This window comes from Mobula hypostoma, chromosome 10, assembly GCF_963921235.1.
Source record: "Mobula hypostoma chromosome 10, sMobHyp1.1, whole genome shotgun sequence".
Classification (NCBI taxonomy): Eukaryota; Metazoa; Chordata; class Chondrichthyes; order Myliobatiformes; family Myliobatidae; genus Mobula; species Mobula hypostoma.
The window spans coordinates 78,500,698-78,519,178 of NC_086106.1; positions in this window are offsets into that span (position 1 = coordinate 78,500,698).

Consider the following 18,481-nt stretch of genomic DNA (forward strand, 5'->3'; position numbering starts at 1 on the left):
AGAGGATGCAGGGTGACTTGGATAGGTTGGGTGAGTGGGCAAACTCATGGCAGATGCAATTTAATGTGGATAAATGTGAAGTTATCCACTTTGGTGGCAAAAATAGGAAAACAGATTATTATCTGAATGGTGGCCGATTAGGAAAAGGGGAGGTGCAACGAGACCTGGGTGTCATTATACACCAGTCATTGAAAGTGGGCATGCAGGTACAGCAGGCGGTGAAAAAGGCGAATGGTATGCTGGCATTTATAGCGAGAGGATTCGAGTACAGGAGCAAGGAGGTACTACTGCAGTTGTAGAAGGCCTTGGTGAGACCACACCTGGAGTATTGTGTGCAGTTTTGGTCCCCTAATCTGAGGAAAGACATCTTTGCCATAGAGGGAGTACAAAGAAGGTTCACCAGATTGATTCCTGGGATGGCAGGGCTTTCATATGAAAAAAGACTGGATGAACTGGGCTTGTACTCGTTGGAATTTAGAAGATTGAGGGGGGATCTGATTGAAACGTATAAGATCCTAAAGGGATTGGACAGGCTAGATGTAGGAAGATTGTTCCCGATGTTGGGGAAGTCCAGAACGAGGGGTCACAGTTTGAGGATAGAGGGGAAGCCTTTTAGGACCGAGATTAGGAAAAACTTCTTCACACAGAGAGTGGTGAATCTGTGGAATTCTCTGCCACAGGAAACAGTTGAGGCCAGTTCATTGGCTATGTTTAAGAGGGAGTTAGATATGGCCCTTCTGGCTACAGGGGTCAGGGGGTATGGAGGGAAGGCTGGGGCGGGGTTCTGAGTTGGATGATCAGCCATGATCATAATAAATGGCGGTGCAGGCTCGAAGGGCCGAAGGGCCTACTCCTGCACCTATTTTCTATGTTTCTATGTTTCTATGTTTCTATCATTTCTGGGATCACTTGATTGTAGAGGTTTCTAGTTGTTGAGCATTTTATTTTGTTTGTAGACTGTAATATAATGGTGACAATCTTTGAACCATTTTAATGATAATGACTGCATGAATTCACAACAGGCCACCTTGGTGCTTCGAAGGTGCTCTTTGAGGTTGTATATCCAAACAGAACACTACAGTAGATGCATTTTCATGGCTGCATCTGCTTAACAAGAGGGAAATGGCTGAATGGAAGAACAAACTTCTCAGCTGCAATTTGACGATAATAATTCTCAATTCTCAGCTGGTGATCCAAGAGGACCATAATCTTGTCATAAAGTTTGGAGGCTTGCATGCTTCAATGACCTGGAGTGCTACGTTGGTCAGAGTCAGGGTCTTGTGCTTTGGTTCTTGGTAGGGTCACCCAAGCCAAGCAGGTTAGACCAGACTAAGAAAGATCCACTGGTCCTCCAGGTTCAGGGGTTCAGCTCAGGGCTAACAACCCTAAATGGTCCAAAAAAAATTGTTATGGAAACAGCAATGAAGAAACCTCCATTGCTGCCCTAAACACCAGTGATGTAACAGGCAGTAAGTAAATAAGTGAGCTGGTGGTCTGAACGGTCCCACTCCTTTGCACCAAGTGTGAGATTATACTGCATCGGGATGGGGTGAATCAGATATGGGACTGAGTGAGCTGATCATCCCTCTTAGAGGAGGTGGTATGAACCGTTGGTGTGAGAGGGCTGCTGGGGGTGCTGTCACATATCCGCAGGGCAAGAATAACAATAAACTAGTATGATTAAACATTTTTCCTGGCTCATGTTACTAACGGTACATGCTGGGCAACTTACAGTACGGGAGCAACAAACCAGGCCAAGCAAAGCAAAAAGATGTGCACACTCGAAAGCCCAAGCCCAAAAGGGAGTGTGTAGGAGGCCCAGTCAATTCACCACATCATCGATCACGGCATGCACACTCACCACGTTCTCACAGTCGATCTGATACAGTACATCCCCCTCGCCCCATAGTGAGGCCTCCGTCGGTCAGGGTCGACCGTGGGTGTTGCATCTTAGCTGTGTAGGAATGCAAGCCTGGGCAGTACAATGCGGAGAGCAAGCTCCCCCTCTGCATGCATCTGCTTAACCCAAAGGAACGGCAGAGACCCAAACACGAGGAATTCTGCAGATGCAGAATTCCACAGAACAAACATCAAAGTTGCTGGTGAACGCAGCAGGCCAGGCAGCATCTCTAGGAAGAGGTACAGTCAATGTTTCGGGCTGAGACCCTTCATCAGGACTAACTGAAAGAAGAGCTAGTAAGAGATTTGAAAGTGGGAGGGGGAGATCCGAAATGATAGGAGAAGACAGGAGGGGGAGGGATGGAGCCAAGAGCTGGACAGGTGATTGGCAAAAGGGATATGAGAGGATCATGGGACAGGAGGCCCAAGGAGAAAGAAAAGGGGGAGAGGGGAAAAACCCAGAGGATTGGCAAGGGGTATAGTGGGAGGGACAGAGGGAGAAAAAGGAGACAGAGAAAAAGAATGTGTGTATATAAATAAATAACGGATGGGGTACGAGGGGGAGGTGGGGCATAGGCGGAAGTTTGAGAAGTCAATGTTCATGCCATCAGGTTGGAGGCTACCCAGACGGAATATAAGGTTTTGTTCCTCCAACCTGAGTGTGGCTTCATCTTTACAGTAGAGGAGGCTGTGGATAGACATGTCAGAATGGGAATGGGATGTGGAATTAAAATGTGTGGCCACTGAGAGATCCTGCTTTCTCTGGCGGACAGAGCATAGGTGTTCAGCGAAACGATCTCCCAGTCCGCATCGGGTCTCGCCAATATATAGAAGGCCACATCGGGAGCACTGGATGCAGTATATCACCCCAGCCGACTCACAGGTGAAGTGTCGCCTCACCTGGAAGGACTGTCTGGGGCCCTGAATGGCGGTAAGGGAGGAAGTGTAAGGGCATGTGTAGCCCTTGTTCCGCTTACAAGGATAAGTGCCAGAAGGGAGATCAGTGGTGAGGGATGGGGGGGACGAATGGACAAGGGAGTCGTGTAGGGAGCAATCTCTGCAGAAAGCAGAGAGAGGTGGGGAGGGAAAGATGTGCTTAGTGGTGGGATCCCATTGGAGGTGGCGGAAGTTACGGAGAATAATATGTTGGACCCGGAGGCTGGTGGAGTGGTAGGTGAGGACAAGGGGAACCCTATTCCTAGTGGGGTGGCGGGAGGATGGAGTGAGAGCAGATGTGCGTGAAATGGGGGAGATGCGTTTGAGAGCAGAGTTGATGGTGGAGGAAGGGAATCCCCTTTCTTTAAAAAAGGAGGACATCTCCCTCATCCTGGAATGAAAAGCCTCATCCTGAGAGCAGGTGTGGCGGAGACGGAGAAATTGCGAGAAGGGGATGGCATTTTTGCAAGAGACAGGGTGAGAAGAGGAATAGTCCAGATAGCTGTGAGAGTCAGTAGGCTTATAGTAGACATCAGTAGATAAGCTGTCTCCAGAGATAGAGACAGAAAGATCTAGAAAGGGGAGGGAGGTGTCGGAAATGGACCAGGTAAACTTGAGGGCAGGGTGAAAGTTGGAGGCAAAGTTAATAAAGTCAACGAGTTCTGCATGCGTGCAGGAAGCAGCGCCAATGCAGTCGTCGATGTAGCAAAGGAAAAGTGGGGGACAGATACCAGAATAGGTTTGAACATAGATTGTTCCACAAACCCAACAAAAACGCAGGCATAGCTGGGACCCATACGGGTGCCCATTGCTACACCTTTAGTTTGGAGGAAGTGGGAGGAGCCAAAGGAGAAATTATTAAGAGTAAGGACTAATTCCGCTAGACGGAGCAGAGTGGTGGTAGAGGGGAGATGGAGCACAGTGGTGGTAGAGGGGAGACGGAGCAGAGTGGTGGTAGAGGGGAGACGGAGCAGAGTGGTGTTAGAGGGGAGGTGGAGCAGAGTGATGTTAGAGGGGAGATGGAGCAGAGTGGTGGTAGAGGGGAGACGGAGCACAGTGATGTTAGAGGGGAGGTGGAGCAGAGTGGTGTTAGAGGGGAGACGGAGCAGAGTGGTGGTAGAGGGGAAATGGAGCAGAGTGGTGTTAGAGGGGAGATGGAGCAGAGTGGTGTTTGAGGGGAGACGGAGCAGCGTGGTGGTAGAGGGGAGACGGAGCAGAGTGGTGGTAGAGGGGAGACGGAGCAGAGTGGTGTTAGAGGGGAGATGGAGCAGAGTGGTGTTAGAGGGGATACGGAGCAGCGTGGTGGTAGAGGGGAGATGGAGCAGAGTGGTGGTAGAGGGGAAATGGAGCAGAGTGGTGGTAGAGGGGAGACGGAGCAGAGTGGTGGTAGAGGGGAGACGGAGCAGAGTGGTGTTAGAGGGGAGATGGAGCAGAGTGGTGGTAGAGGGGAGATGGAGCAGAGTGGTGGTAGAGGGGAGACGGAGCAGAGTGGTGTTAGAGGGGAGACGGAGCAGAGTGGTGGTAGAGAGGAGACGGAGCAGAGTGGTGTTAGAGGGGAGACGGAGCAGAGTGGTGTTAGAGGGGAGATGGAGCAGAGTGGTGGTAGAGTGGAGACGGAGCAGAGTGGTGTTAGAGGGGAGACGGAGCAGAGTGGTGGTAGAGGGGAGATGGAGCAGAGTGGTGTTAGAGGGGAGACGGAGCAGAGTGATGTTAGAGGGGAGACGGAGCAGAGTGGTGGTAGAGGGGAGACGGAGCAGAGTGGTGGTAGAGGGGAGACGGTGCAGAGTGGTGGTAGAGGGGAGACGGAGCAGAGTGGTGGTAGAGGGGAGATGGAGCAGAGTGGTGTTAGAGGGGAAACGGAGCAGAGTGGTGTTAGAGGGGAGATGGAGCAGAGTGGTGTTTGAGGGGAGATGGAGCAGAGTGGTGGTAGAGGGGAGACGGAGCAGAGTGGTGTTAGAGGAGAGATGGAGCAGAGTGGTGTTAGAGGGGAGACGGAGCAGAGTGGTGGTAGAGGGGAGACGGAGCAGAGTGGTGGTAGAGGGGAGATGGAGCAGAGTGGTGGTAGAGGGGAGATGGAGCAGAGTGGTGTTAGAGGGGAGACGGAGCAGAGTGGTGGTAGGGGGAGATGGAGCAGAGTGGTGGTAGAGGGGAGACGGAGCAGAGTGGTGTTAGAGGGGAGACGGAGCAGAGTGGTGGTAGAAGGGAGACGGAGCAGAGTGGTGTTAGAGGGGAGACGGAGCAGAGTGGTGGTAGAGGGGAGACGGAGCAGAGTGGTGGTAGAGGGGAAATGGAGCAGAATGATGGTAGAGGGGAGATGGAGCACAGTGGTGGTAGAGGGGAGACGGAGCAGAGTGGTGGTAGAGGGGAGACGGAGCAGAGTGGTGGTAGAGGGGAGATGGAGCAGAGTGATGGTAGAGGGGAGATGGAGCAGAGTGGTGGTAGAGGGGAAATGGAGCAGAGTGGTGGTAGAGGGGAAATGGAGCAGAGTGGTGTTAGAGGGGATACGGAGCAGAGTGGTGGTAGAGGGGAAATGGAGCAGAGTGGTGGTAGAGGGGAGACGGAGCAGAGTGGTGGTAGAGGGGAAATGAAGCAGAGTGGTGGTAGAGGGGAGATGGAGCAGAGTGGTGTTAGAGGGGATACGGAGCAGCGTGGTGGTAGAGGGGAGACGGAGCAGAGTGGTGGTAGAGGGGAGACGGAGCAGAGTGGTGTTAGAGGGGATACGGAGCAGCGTGGTGGTAGAGGGGAGACGGAGCAGAGTGGTGGTAGAGGGGAGATGGAGCAGAGTGGTGGTAGAGGGGAGATGGAGCAGAGTGGTGTTAGAGGGGATACGGAGCAGCGTGGTGGTAGAGGGGAGACGGAGCAGAGTGGTGTTAGAGGGGAGATGGAGCAGAGTGGTGTTAGAGGGGAGATGGAGCAGAGTGGTGGTAGAGGGGAGACGGAGCAGAGTGGTGGTAGAGGGGAGACGGAACAGAGTGGTGTTAGAGGGGAGACGGAGCAGAGTGGTGGTAGAGGGGAGACGGAGCAGAGTGGTGGTAGAGGGGAAATGGAGCAGAGTGGTGTTAGAGGGGAGATGGAGCAGAGTGGTGTTTGAGGGGAGACGGAGCAGCGTGGTGGTAGAGGGGAGACGGAGCAGAGTGGTGGTAGAGGGGAGACGGAGCAGAGTGGTGGTAGAGGGGAGATGGAGCAGAGTGGTGTTAGAGGGGAGACGGAGCAGCGTGGTGGTAGAGGGGAGACGGAGCAGCGTGGTGGTAGAGGGGAGACGGAGCAGCGTGGTGGTAGAGGGGAGACGGAGCAGAGTGGTGGTAGAGTGGAGACAGAGCAGAGTGGTGTTAGAGGGGAGACGGAGCAGAGTGGTGGTAGAGGGGAGATGGAGCAGAGTGGTGTTAGAGGGGAGATGGAGCAGAGTGGTGTTAGAGGGGAGACGGAGCAGAGTGGTGTTAGAGGGGATACAGAGCAGAGTGGTGGTAGAGGGGAAATGGAGCAGAGTGGTGTTTGAGGGGAGACGGAGCAGAGTGGTGGTAGAGGGGAAATGGAGCAGAGTGGTGTTAGAGGGGAGACGGAGCAGAGTGGTGTTAGAGGGGAGACGGAGCAGAGTGGTGGTAGAGGGGAGACGGAGCAGAGTGGTGGTAGAGGGGAGATGGAGCAGAGTGGTGGTAGAGGGGAAATGGAGCAGAATGATGGTAGAGGGGAGACGGAGCAGAGTGGTGGTAGAGGGGAAATGGAGCAGAATGATGGTAGAGGGGAGATGGAACACAGTGGTGTTAGAGGGGAGACGGAGCAGAGTGGTGTTAGAGGGGAGACGGAGCAGAGTGGCGGTAGAGGGGAGACGGAGCAGAGTGGTGGTAGAGGGGAAATGGAGCAGAGTGGTGGTAGAGTGGAGACAGAGCAGAGTGGTGTTAGAGGGGAGACGGAGCAGAGTGGTGGTAGAGGGGAGATGGAGCAGAGTGGTGTTAGAGGGGAGACGGAGCAGAGTGGTGTTAGAGGGGAGACGGAGCAGAGTGGTGTTAGAGGGGAGACGGAGCAGAGTGGTGTTAGAGGGGAGACGGAGCAGAGTGGTGGTAGAGGGGAGACGGAGCAGAGTGGTGCTAGAGGGGAGATGGAGCAGAGTGGTGGTAGAGGGGAAATGGAGCAGAATGATGGTAGAGGGGAGACGGAGCAGAGTGGTGGTAGAGGGGAGATGGAGCAGAGTGGTGGTAGAGGGGATACAGAGCAGCGTGGTGGTAGAGGGGAGACGGAGCAGAGTGGTGTTAGAGGGGAGACGGAGCAGAGTGGTGTTAGAGGGGAGACGGAGCAGAGTGGTGGTAGAGGGGAGACGGAGCAGAGTGGTGGTAGAGGGGAGACGGAGCAGAGTGGTGGTAGAGGGGAGATGGAGCAGAGTGGTGGTAGAGGGGATACAGAGCAGCGTGGTGGTAGAGGGGAGACGGAGCAGAGTGGTGTTAGAGGGGAGATGGAGCAGAGTGGTGTTAGAGGGGAGATGGAGCAGAGTGGTGGTAGAGGGGAGACGGAGCAGAGTGGTGTTAGAGGGGAGACGGTGCAGAGTGGTGGTAGAGGGGAGACGGAGCAGAGTGGTGGTAGAGGGGAGACGGAGCAGAGTGGTGTTAGAGGGGAGACAGAGCAGAGTGGTGGTAGAGGGGAGACGGAGCAGAGTGGTGGTAGAGGGGAGACGGAGCAGAGTGGTGGTAGAGGGGAGATGGAGCAGCGTGGTGGTAGAGGGGAGACGGAGCAGAGTGGTGTTAGAGGGGAGATGGAGCAGAGTGGTGTTAGAGGGGAGACGGAGCAGAGTGGTGGTAGAGGGGAGACGGAGCAGAGTGGTGTTAGAGGGGAGACGGTGCAGAGTGGTGGTAGAGGGGAGACGGAGCAGAGTGGTGGTAGAGGGGAGACGGAGCAGAGTGGTGGTAGAGGGGAGATGGAGCAGAGTGGTGTTAGAGGGGAGATGGAGCAGAGTGGTGTTAGAGGGGAGATGGAGCAGAGTGGTGGTAGAGGGGAGACGGAGCAGAGTGGTGGTAGAGGGGAGACGGAGCAGAGTGGTGTTAGAGGGGAGACGGTGCAGAGTGGTGGTAGAGGGGAGACGGAGCAGAGTGGTGTTAGAGGGGAGATGGAACAGAGTGATGGTAGAGGGGAAATGGAGCAGAGTGGTGTTAGAGGGGATACGGAGCAGAGTGGTGGTAGAGGGGATACAGAGCAGCGTGGTGGTAGAGGGGAGACGGAGCAGAGTGGTGTTAGAGGGGATACGGAGCAGCGTGGTGGTAGAGGGGAGACGGAGCAGAGTGGTGGTAGAGGGGAGATGGAGCAGAGTGGTGTTAGAGGGGATACGGAGCAGCGTGGTGGTAGAGGGGAGACGGAGCAGAGTGGTGGTAGAGGGGAGATGGAGCAGAGTGGTGTTAGAGGGGATACGGAGCAGCGTGGTGGTAGAGGGGAGACGGAGCAGAGTGGTGGTAGAGGGGAAATGGAGCAGAGTGGTGGTAGAGGGGAGACGGAGCAGCGTGGTGGTAGAGGGGAGACGGAGCAGAGTGGTGTTAGAGGGGAGATGGAGCAGAGTGGTGGTAGAGGGGAGATGGAGCAGAGTGGTGGTAGAGGGGAGACGGAGCAGAGTGGTGGTAGAGGGGAGACGGAACAGAGTGGTGTTAGAGGGGAGACGGAGCAGAGTGGTGGTAGAGGGGAGACGGAGCAGAGTGGTGGTAGAGGGGAAATGGAGCAGAGTGGTGTTAGAGGGGAGATGGAGCAGAGTGGTGTTTGAGGGGAGACGGAGCAGCGTGGTGGTAGAGGGGAGACGGAGCAGAGTGGTGGTAGAGGGGAGATGGAGCAGAGTGGTGTTAGAAGGGAGATGGAGCAGAGTGGTGGTAGAGGGGAGACGGAGCAGAGTGGTGTTAGAGGGGAGACGGAGCAGAGTGGTGTTAGAGGGGAGATGGAGCAGAGTGGTGGTAGAGGGGAGACGGAGCAGAGTGGTGTTAGAGGAGAGATGGAGCAGAGTGGTGTTAGAGGGGAGACGGAGCAGAGTGGTGGTAGAGGGGAGACGGAGCAGAGTGGTGGTAGAGGGGAGATGGAGCAGAGTGGTGGTAGAGGGGAGATGGAGCAGAGTGGTGTTAGAGGGGAGACGGAGCAGAGTGGTGGTAGGGGGAGATGGAGCAGAGTGGTGGTAGAGGGGAGACGGAGCAGAGTGGTGTTAGAGGGGAGACGGAGCAGAGTGGTGGTAGAAGGGAGACGGAGCAGAGTGGTGTTAGAGGGGAGACGGAGCAGAGTGGTGGTAGAGGGGAGACGGAGCAGAGTGGTGGTAGAGGGGAAATGGAGCAGAATGATGGTAGAGGGGAGATGGAGCACAGTGGTGGTAGAGGGGAGACGGAGCAGAGTGGTGGTAGAGGGGAGACGGAGCAGAGTGGTGGTAGAGGGGAGATGGAGCAGAGTGATGGTAGAGGGGAGATGGAGCAGAGTGGTGGTAGAGGGGAAATGGAGCAGAGTGGTGGTAGAGGGGAAATGGAGCAGAGTGGTGTTAGAGGGGATACGGAGCAGAGTGGTGGTAGAGGGGAAATGGAGCAGAGTGGTGGTAGAGGGGAGACGGAGCAGAGTGGTGGTAGAGGGGAAATGAAGCAGAGTGGTGGTAGAGGGGAGATGGAGCAGAGTGGTGTTAGAGGGGATACGGAGCAGCGTGGTGGTAGAGGGGAGACGGAGCAGAGTGGTGGTAGAGGGGAGACGGAGCAGAGTGGTGTTAGAGGGGATACGGAGCAGCGTGGTGGTAGAGGGGAGACGGAGCAGAGTGGTGGTAGAGGGGAGATGGAGCAGAGTGGTGGTAGAGGGGAGATGGAGCAGAGTGGTGTTAGAGGGGATACGGAGCAGCGTGGTGGTAGAGGGGAGACGGAGCAGAGTGGTGTTAGAGGGGAGATGGAGCAGAGTGGTGTTAGAGGGGAGATGGAGCAGAGTGGTGGTAGAGGGGAGACGGAGCAGAGTGGTGGTAGAGGGGAGACGGAACAGAGTGGTGTTAGAGGGGAGACGGAGCAGAGTGGTGGTAGAGGGGAGACGGAGCAGAGTGGTGGTAGAGGGGAAATGGAGCAGAGTGGTGTTAGAGGGGAGATGGAGCAGAGTGGTGTTTGAGGGGAGACGGAGCAGCGTGGTGGTAGAGGGGAGACGGAGCAGAGTGGTGGTAGAGGGGAGACGGAGCAGAGTGGTGGTAGAGGGGAGATGGAGCAGAGTGGTGTTAGAGGGGAGACGGAGCAGCGTGGTGGTAGAGGGGAGACGGAGCAGCGTGGTGGTAGAGGGGAGACGGAGCAGCGTGGTGGTAGAGGGGAGACGGAGCAGAGTGGTGGTAGAGTGGAGACAGAGCAGAGTGGTGTTAGAGGGGAGACGGAGCAGAGTGGTGGTAGAGGGGAGATGGAGCAGAGTGGTGTTAGAGGGGAGATGGAGCAGAGTGGTGTTAGAGGGGAGACGGAGCAGAGTGGTGTTAGAGGGGATACAGAGCAGAGTGGTGGTAGAGGGGAAATGGAGCAGAGTGGTGTTTGAGGGGAGACGGAGCAGAGTGGTGGTAGAGGGGAAATGGAGCAGAGTGGTGTTAGAGGGGAGACGGAGCAGAGTGGTGTTAGAGGGGAGACGGAGCAGAGTGGTGGTAGAGGGGAGACGGAGCAGAGTGGTGGTAGAGGGGAGATGGAGCAGAGTGGTGGTAGAGGGGAAATGGAGCAGAATGATGGTAGAGGGGAGACGGAGCAGAGTGGTGGTAGAGGGGAAATGGAGCAGAATGATGGTAGAGGGGAGATGGAACACAGTGGTGTTAGAGGGGAGACGGAGCAGAGTGGTGTTAGAGGGGAGACGGAGCAGAGTGGCGGTAGAGGGGAGACGGAGCAGAGTGGTGGTAGAGGGGAAATGGAGCAGAGTGGTGGTAGAGTGGAGACAGAGCAGAGTGGTGTTAGAGGGGAGACGGAGCAGAGTGGTGGTAGAGGGGAGATGGAGCAGAGTGGTGTTAGAGGGGAGACGGAGCAGAGTGGTGTTAGAGGGGAGACGGAGCAGAGTGGTGTTAGAGGGGAGACGGAGCAGAGTGGTGGTAGAGGGGAGACGGAGCAGAGTGGTGCTAGAGGGGAGATGGAGCAGAGTGGTGGTAGAGGGGAAATGGAGCAGAATGATGGTAGAGGGGAGACGGAGCAGAGTGGTGGTAGAGGGGAGATGGAGCAGAGTGGTGGTAGAGGGGATACAGAGCAGCGTGGTGGTAGAGGGGAGACGGAGCAGAGTGGTGTTAGAGGGGAGACGGAGCAGAGTGGTGTTAGAGGGGAGACGGAGCAGAGTGGTGGTAGAGGGGAGACGGAGCAGAGTGGTGGTAGAGGGGAGACGGAGCAGAGTGGTGGTAGAGGGGAGATGGAGCAGAGTGGTGGTAGAGGGGATACAGAGCAGCGTGGTGGTAGAGGGGAGACGGAGCAGAGTGGTGTTAGAGGGGAGATGGAGCAGAGTGGTGTTAGAGGGGAGATGGAGCAGAGTGGTGGTAGAGGGGAGACGGAGCAGAGTGGTGTTAGAGGGGAGACGGTGCAGAGTGGTGGTAGAGGGGAGACGGAGCAGAGTGGTGGTAGAGGGGAGACGGAGCAGAGTGGTGTTAGAGGGGAGACGGAGCAGCGTGGTGGTAGAGGGGAGACGGAGCAGAGTGGTGTTAGAGGGGAGATGGAGCAGAGTGGTGTTAGAGGGGAGATGGAGCAGAGTGGTGGTAGAGGGGAGACGGAGCAGAGTGGTGGTAGAGGGGAGACGGAACAGAGTGGTGTTAGAGGGGAGACGGAGCAGAGTGGTGGTAGAGGGGAGACGGAGCAGAGTGGTGGTAGAGGGGAAATGGAGCAGAGTGGTGTTAGAGGGGAGATGGAGCAGAGTGGTGTTTGAGGGGAGACGGAGCAGCGTGGTGGTAGAGGGGAGACGGAGCAGAGTGGTGGTAGAGGGGAGACGGAGCAGAGTGGTGGTAGAGGGGAGATGGAGCAGAGTGGTGTTAGAGGGGAGACGGAGCAGCGTGGTGGTAGAGGGGAGACGGAGCAGCGTGGTGGTAGAGGGGAGACGGAGCAGCGTGGTGGTAGAGGGGAGACGGAGCAGAGTGGTGGTAGAGTGGAGACAGAGCAGAGTGGTGTTAGAGGGGAGACGGAGCAGAGTGGTGGTAGAGGGGAGATGGAGCAGAGTGGTGTTAGAGGGGAGATGGAGCAGAGTGGTGTTAGAGGGGAGACGGAGCAGAGTGGTGTTAGAGGGGATACAGAGCAGAGTGGTGGTAGAGGGGAAATGGAGCAGAGTGGTGTTTGAGGGGAGACGGAGCAGAGTGGTGGTAGAGGGGAAATGGAGCAGAGTGGTGTTAGAGGGGAGACGGAGCAGAGTGGTGTTAGAGGGGAGACGGAGCAGAGTGGTGGTAGAGGGGAGACGGAGCAGAGTGGTGGTAGAGGGGAGATGGAGCAGAGTGGTGGTAGAGGGGAAATGGAGCAGAATGATGGTAGAGGGGAGACGGAGCAGAGTGGTGGTAGAGGGGAAATGGAGCAGAATGATGGTAGAGGGGAGATGGAACACAGTGGTGTTAGAGGGGAGACGGAGCAGAGTGGTGTTAGAGGGGAGACGGAGCAGAGTGGCGGTAGAGGGGAGACGGAGCAGAGTGGTGGTAGAGGGGAAATGGAGCAGAGTGGTGGTAGAGTGGAGACAGAGCAGAGTGGTGTTAGAGGGGAGACGGAGCAGAGTGGTGGTAGAGGGGAGATGGAGCAGAGTGGTGTTAGAGGGGAGACGGAGCAGAGTGGTGTTAGAGGGGAGACGGAGCAGAGTGGTGTTAGAGGGGAGACGGAGCAGAGTGGTGGTAGAGGGGAGACGGAGCAGAGTGGTGCTAGAGGGGAGATGGAGCAGAGTGGTGGTAGAGGGGAAATGGAGCAGAATGATGGTAGAGGGGAGACGGAGCAGAGTGGTGGTAGAGGGGAGATGGAGCAGAGTGGTGGTAGAGGGGATACAGAGCAGCGTGGTGGTAGAGGGGAGACGGAGCAGAGTGGTGTTAGAGGGGAGACGGAGCAGAGTGGTGTTAGAGGGGAGACAGAGCAGAGTGGTGGTAGAGGGGAGACGGAGCAGAGTGGTGGTAGAGGGGAGACGGAGCAGAGTGGTGGTAGAGGGGAGATGGAGCAGAGTGGTGGTAGAGGGGAGACAGAGCAGCGTGGTGGTAGAGGGGAGACGGAGCAGAGTGGTGTTAGAGGGGAGATGGAGCAGAGTGGTGTTAGAGGGGAGATGGAGCAGAGTGGTGGTAGAGGGGAGACGGAGCAGAGTGGTGTTAGAGGGGAGACGGTGCAGAGTGGTGGTAGAGGGGAGACGGAGCAGAGTGGTGGTAGAGGGGAGACGGAGCAGAGTGGTGTTAGAGGGGAGACAGAGCAGAGTGGTGGTAGAGGGGAGACGGAGCAGAGTGGTGGTAGAGGGGAGACGGAGCAGAGTGGTGGTAGAGGGGAGATGGAGCAGCGTGGTGGTAGAGGGGAGACGGAGCAGAGTGGTGTTAGAGGGGAGATGGAGCAGAGTGGTGTTAGAGGGGAGACGGAGCAGAGTGGTGGTAGAGGGGAGACGGAGCAGAGTGGTGTTAGAGGGGAGACGGTGCAGAGTGGTGGTAGAGGGGAGACGGAGCAGAGTGGTGTTAGAGGGGAGATGGAACAGAGTGATGGTAGAGGGGAAATGGAGCAGAGTGGTGTTAGAGGGGATACGGAGCAGAGTGGTGGTAGAGGGGATACAGAGCAGCGTGGTGGTAGAGGGGAGACGGAGCAGAGTGGTGTTAGAGAGGATACGGAGCAGCGTGGTGGTAGAGGGGAGACGGAGCAGAGTGGTGGTAGAGGGGAGATGGAGCAGAGTGGTGTTAGAGGGGATACGGAGCAGCGTGGTGGTAGAGGGGAGACGGAGCAGAGTGGTGGTAGAGGGGAGATGGAGCAGAGTGGTGTTAGAGGGGATACGGAGCAGCGTGGTGGTAGAGGGGAGACGGAGCAGAGTGGTGGTAGAGGGGAAATGGAGCAGAGTGGTGGTAGAGGGGAGACGGAGCAGAGTGGTGTTAGAGGGGAGATGGAGCAGAGTGGTGGTAGAGGGGAGATGGAGCAGAGTGGTGTTAGAGGGGATACGGAGCAGAGTGGTGTTAGAGGGGAGATGGAGCAGAGTGGTGGTAGAGGGGAGACGGAGCAGAGTGGTGTTAGAGGGGAGATGGAGCAGAGTGGTGTTAGAGGGGAGACGGAGCAGAGTGGTGGTAGAGGGGAGACGGAGCAGAGTGGTGTTAGAGGGGAGATGGAGCAGAGTGGTGGTAGAGGGGAGACGGAGCAGAGTGGTGTTAGAGGGGAGATGGAGCAGAGTGGTGGTAGAGGGGAGACGGAGCAGAGTGGTGGTAGAGGGGAGACGGAGCAGAGTGGTGTTAGAGGGGAGATGGAGCAGAGTGGTGGTAGAGGGGAGACAGAGCGGTGGTAGAGGGGAGACAGAGCAGAGTGGTGGTAGAGGGCAGAGACCCGTACAGTTTGGCACTGGCAGCTTAGCAGGAGTTGCCAGTCAGCACTGAAGTCAATTTGGTTGCCTTAGGGACTCCAGCTCTGGATTTTTCCCTCGGAGTTCACTCCCGAAGCCTTCCCCATGAGTGGATATAGCTGCAAGGCAGTGGAGCTTTGAGATCAGAGTTTTCCTTCTCTTAGATGACCTGTCAACCACGATTGAGGAACCCCACCTGCCTGAAGCAACTAATTTTAAGATGCCAAGTCACACTTGAAAGCCAGGAGCTGGCAGTGAGAGGGTATATGAGTGCATGCCAATGGCAGCATTTAATAGGGAGGGGAAATCTATCCTCACTACCTCTCCTGGCTATAACAACCTTAAGGAGCCCATAGATGGGAACTACAGAGGTAAAAAAATGAGAAAAATTATTAAAAGCCTATCTCATTTTATAACAGTCAACTGAGTGTAATCAAGTCAAGAGGTTTTGGTGGTTCTGGTCATAGGTTTGGAAAACAGTGCCCACTCCTTTGTTCCTGCTGTCTCCTTGGGTGGAGACGATGGTTGTATTCTGGCATTTTCTCACGGTGTGTTGCTTAGCAAAGAACACCTTCTCGAAGTGCCCTACCTTTTGACAGAACCAGCTGGCTGTCATTTGATGCTTGCAGCTGGACAATTGGGCATGACTTTCACCACACTGATGACACCTTTGTGGAGGCTTACATGATCTTTGTGGGGAAGTATTGCAGGTCAGTATTCCCTGGCAAACATTTATGTTTTTGGCAGGGGACTGGATCTGCATAAGGCTTCTCTTGACTATAGTGGTGATCTGCGGAGCTGTCTCAGACCAAGATGGGTAGAGTCCACCCATCTTGGATTCTAACAATCAACGCTTGGATAAGCATTACTCCTTCAGATTTGCTTCACCTTTGTACTTGCATTCCCACACTGCTAGGGTCAGTCTTGTGATGACACTATCTATGTTCTGGTCAGGGGTCTGCTGTAACTGTGAGAATCTGAAACATGCAATAAAGACATTGTCCTGCATCCCCAAAACATCGTCCAAAGCCTCAAATGCATCTGTCACTTCAGATTCACTCTGTAGGTGCAGAGTATTGAATTATTACTGCCCAAGTTCTCCCAAGGGCATGGAGTGCAGCTAGAGTTTCATTGCTTCCTCCAGCTTTGCTGCTGGTGTTGCAATTAGTAGGAGTTTGATGTAGTCGCCTTTGCAATCGAGTTCCAAGGGTCAGTTTTGCCACAGCTGGCCCAAAATAGATTGGGTGCTTGGAGTAGAGCAGCCATTCTTGTTTTGATCCTCGTCACCAGAATTTTACATATCTGCAGGGCAAGAATGACAATGGGGTAGTCTGATTAAGTGTATTCACTGAGTCATGTGAATAATGGACACGCTGGGCAACTTACAGTGTGGGAGAACGAACCAGGCCCATTGAAAAAGACTCATGCACTCAAAAGCCTGCCTGTGCTTGAAAGAAAGTGCCCAAAAGAGTAGAAAACCCAATCAATTCACCACGTGATCGATCGGCCACATGAGTACCTGCCACGTTCTCGTAATTGATCTAATACGATACGGGTGGGAGGCTTGCTATGGTATTATGAATGCATTTAATCTGTGCTCAGTATATTGAAGTTGTCCATATGCAGCAGACAATATGTATTGATCTAAGATTGTTCAGGATACCAAGGTTCATTGAAAAGCTGTTCTTGATTACTGTTCATTGAGATCCAATCATTACACAGTGCATTGAGGTAGAACTAGGTAAAACAATAACAGTGCAGAATAAAGTGTAACAGCTACAGAGAAAGTGCTATGCAGGCGAACAATAAAGTGCAAGATCATAACAATGTAGATTGTGAGATTGAGAGTCTATCTTATTGTGCTAGGAAACCATTCAATAGTCTTGTAACAGTGGGGTAGAAAGTGTTCTTGAGCTTGGTGACATGAGTTTTCAAGTTTTTGCATCTTCTGTCAATGGAAGAGGGAAGCAGAGAGAATGTCTGGGGTGGGCGGACTCCAGAGAGAAGATATGACGGTTCTGGTGGTTTTGCTCATTAGTTTGAATTGCCAGCTGCCTAGGGTTCTGGTTCAAAAATGGAGGTGGCTGGTTTCTTTCATCTGGTGTAGACTGTTGTTTTTCCTGGACGATAGCCAACTGAAGCGCCTTTCAGAACATGTTCCTTTATCGACTGTTGAGACTGAGGTCATTATTGAGACCATGCCTCCTTAGGGAACTGGTTTCCAATACTGGTTTGCAGATCTGAGTGACCTAGTTTGTCATAATCTTCTTCTCTGGCAAAAGCCAATGTATTTTAACATCCTTGTGCAAATCAGCATCTAACAGGCATGATAAAGGAAACCGTGAAACAGCAGGTACCAAGCAAGAGGTTCAAAGAGCCCATGAGTCATCAGTAAACATTGCTTCAGACAAAATACAGCTGGGGCCCAGTTAATGGATGACCAATTTTCAGAAATCTGTCTTTAAGCAAATTTCAGTTTAAATTTTTTGATAATTTTACAAGATGATAATGTTTTGTAGTATACATTAGAACAACCAGATATAGTAAGTGTTCCATTATTAGTGTGTTCAGGTGGACAGAGAAGACGCCTGATGAAAGGACTATAGGAAGTATGTGCAGTGTGATATGATGTGGGTGACTACAGATAGCAAAAGTTTCTGACTTACAGAAAAATGGACTTATAGATTATTCTCAGGAGCAAAACCTTTACATAACTTGGGGACTGCTTGTAGTGGAACTACTTCCACACACCGTGCTATCTTCCACCCAAGAGGTTAATGAGCCGCAAGCTACAGGAAAATGCAGTAGGTGGGATAAAAGAAGCCCAAGAGATACGGCTGAGAGTAATAGCCTTAGGTGAATGCCATGCAGAATTGCCAAGCTGGAGATTGTGGAAGTACTGTGAATCAAGAGCAAAATGATGAAGAGCAATAAAAGGTGTTGAAAATTCATGTCCGGCAGTTAGTGCACACACATAATGCCCCGAAGGATTGTGATTGAGAAGATGGTAACCAGGATGAACCTTGGGGTTGAGTACTGAACTGGATCTATGAGGCAACCGTCACTGGACAGAAAGTTCAGGAGGACTCAGAGACCTAATGTTAAATATACGACACAGCCCATGGTGGTTGTAGGGTGGGGGAGTCGAATGGACAAGGGGTGGAAAGGTAATCCATCAGAATTAAGGCTGACTAGTGTGGACACATTGCAAGCAACAAAGATACCTCAATAGTTAAGGTGGTCTTAAAGTCTGCAAACTTCTCTAGCTTCATTAAATTTATAGTTGTAGATTCTATATTCATATGACCAATTATGTCATTACCTGAATGTAGGGGGAACGTCGACTCAGACCATGAGAGGCCTGCGTCGGACATTTTCATGCCTTACAAGGCGCAGATTGGAAGTCTGTGTGGGGCACCACTCCTCGCACAGACACTGAGCAATGTGTAGTTAAGTGCCTTGCTCAAGGACACAAACATGCTGCCACAGATCACTAGATGACCTTCTAGATCACTAGATGAATGCCTTAACTATTTGGCCACGTGCCCAACACGCAAATAGATAATTAATAATATAAATTCATGTACGTAGAAAGTTGGTATTATTATGTATTTGTTACTGGTTTAAGGGTGAAACAAGGACCTTTAAAAAATATGCTCAACATGCGACATGGCCTTTGAAGCAGCATGTACACTTGTCACTTAACTTGTTAGGACCATAAGATATAGGAGCAGAAGTAGGCCATTTGGCCCATTGAGTCTGCTCTGCTGTTTCCTCACAGCCCCAGTCTCCTGCCTCCTCCCTGTATCCCTTCATGCTCTGACCCATCAAGAATCTACCAACTTCTGCCTTAAATATGCATAAAGGCTGGTCTACACTGCTGCTTGTGGCAAATAATTCCACAGATTCACTACTCTCTGGCTGAAGAAATTCCTCTTCATCTCCATTCTATTCTCAGGCTGTGTGCTCTGGTCTTAGACACTCCCACTATATGAAACATGCTTTCTACATCAGCCCTATCAAAGCCTTTAACCACTTGATAGGCTTCAATGAGATCATCCCTCATTCTTCTGAATTCTAGTAAATACAGGTCTCGAGCCATCAAATGCTCTTCATATGACAAGCCATTCAATCCTGGAGTCATTTTCCTGAACCTCCTTTGAACCCTCTCCAGTTTCAGCACATCCTTCCT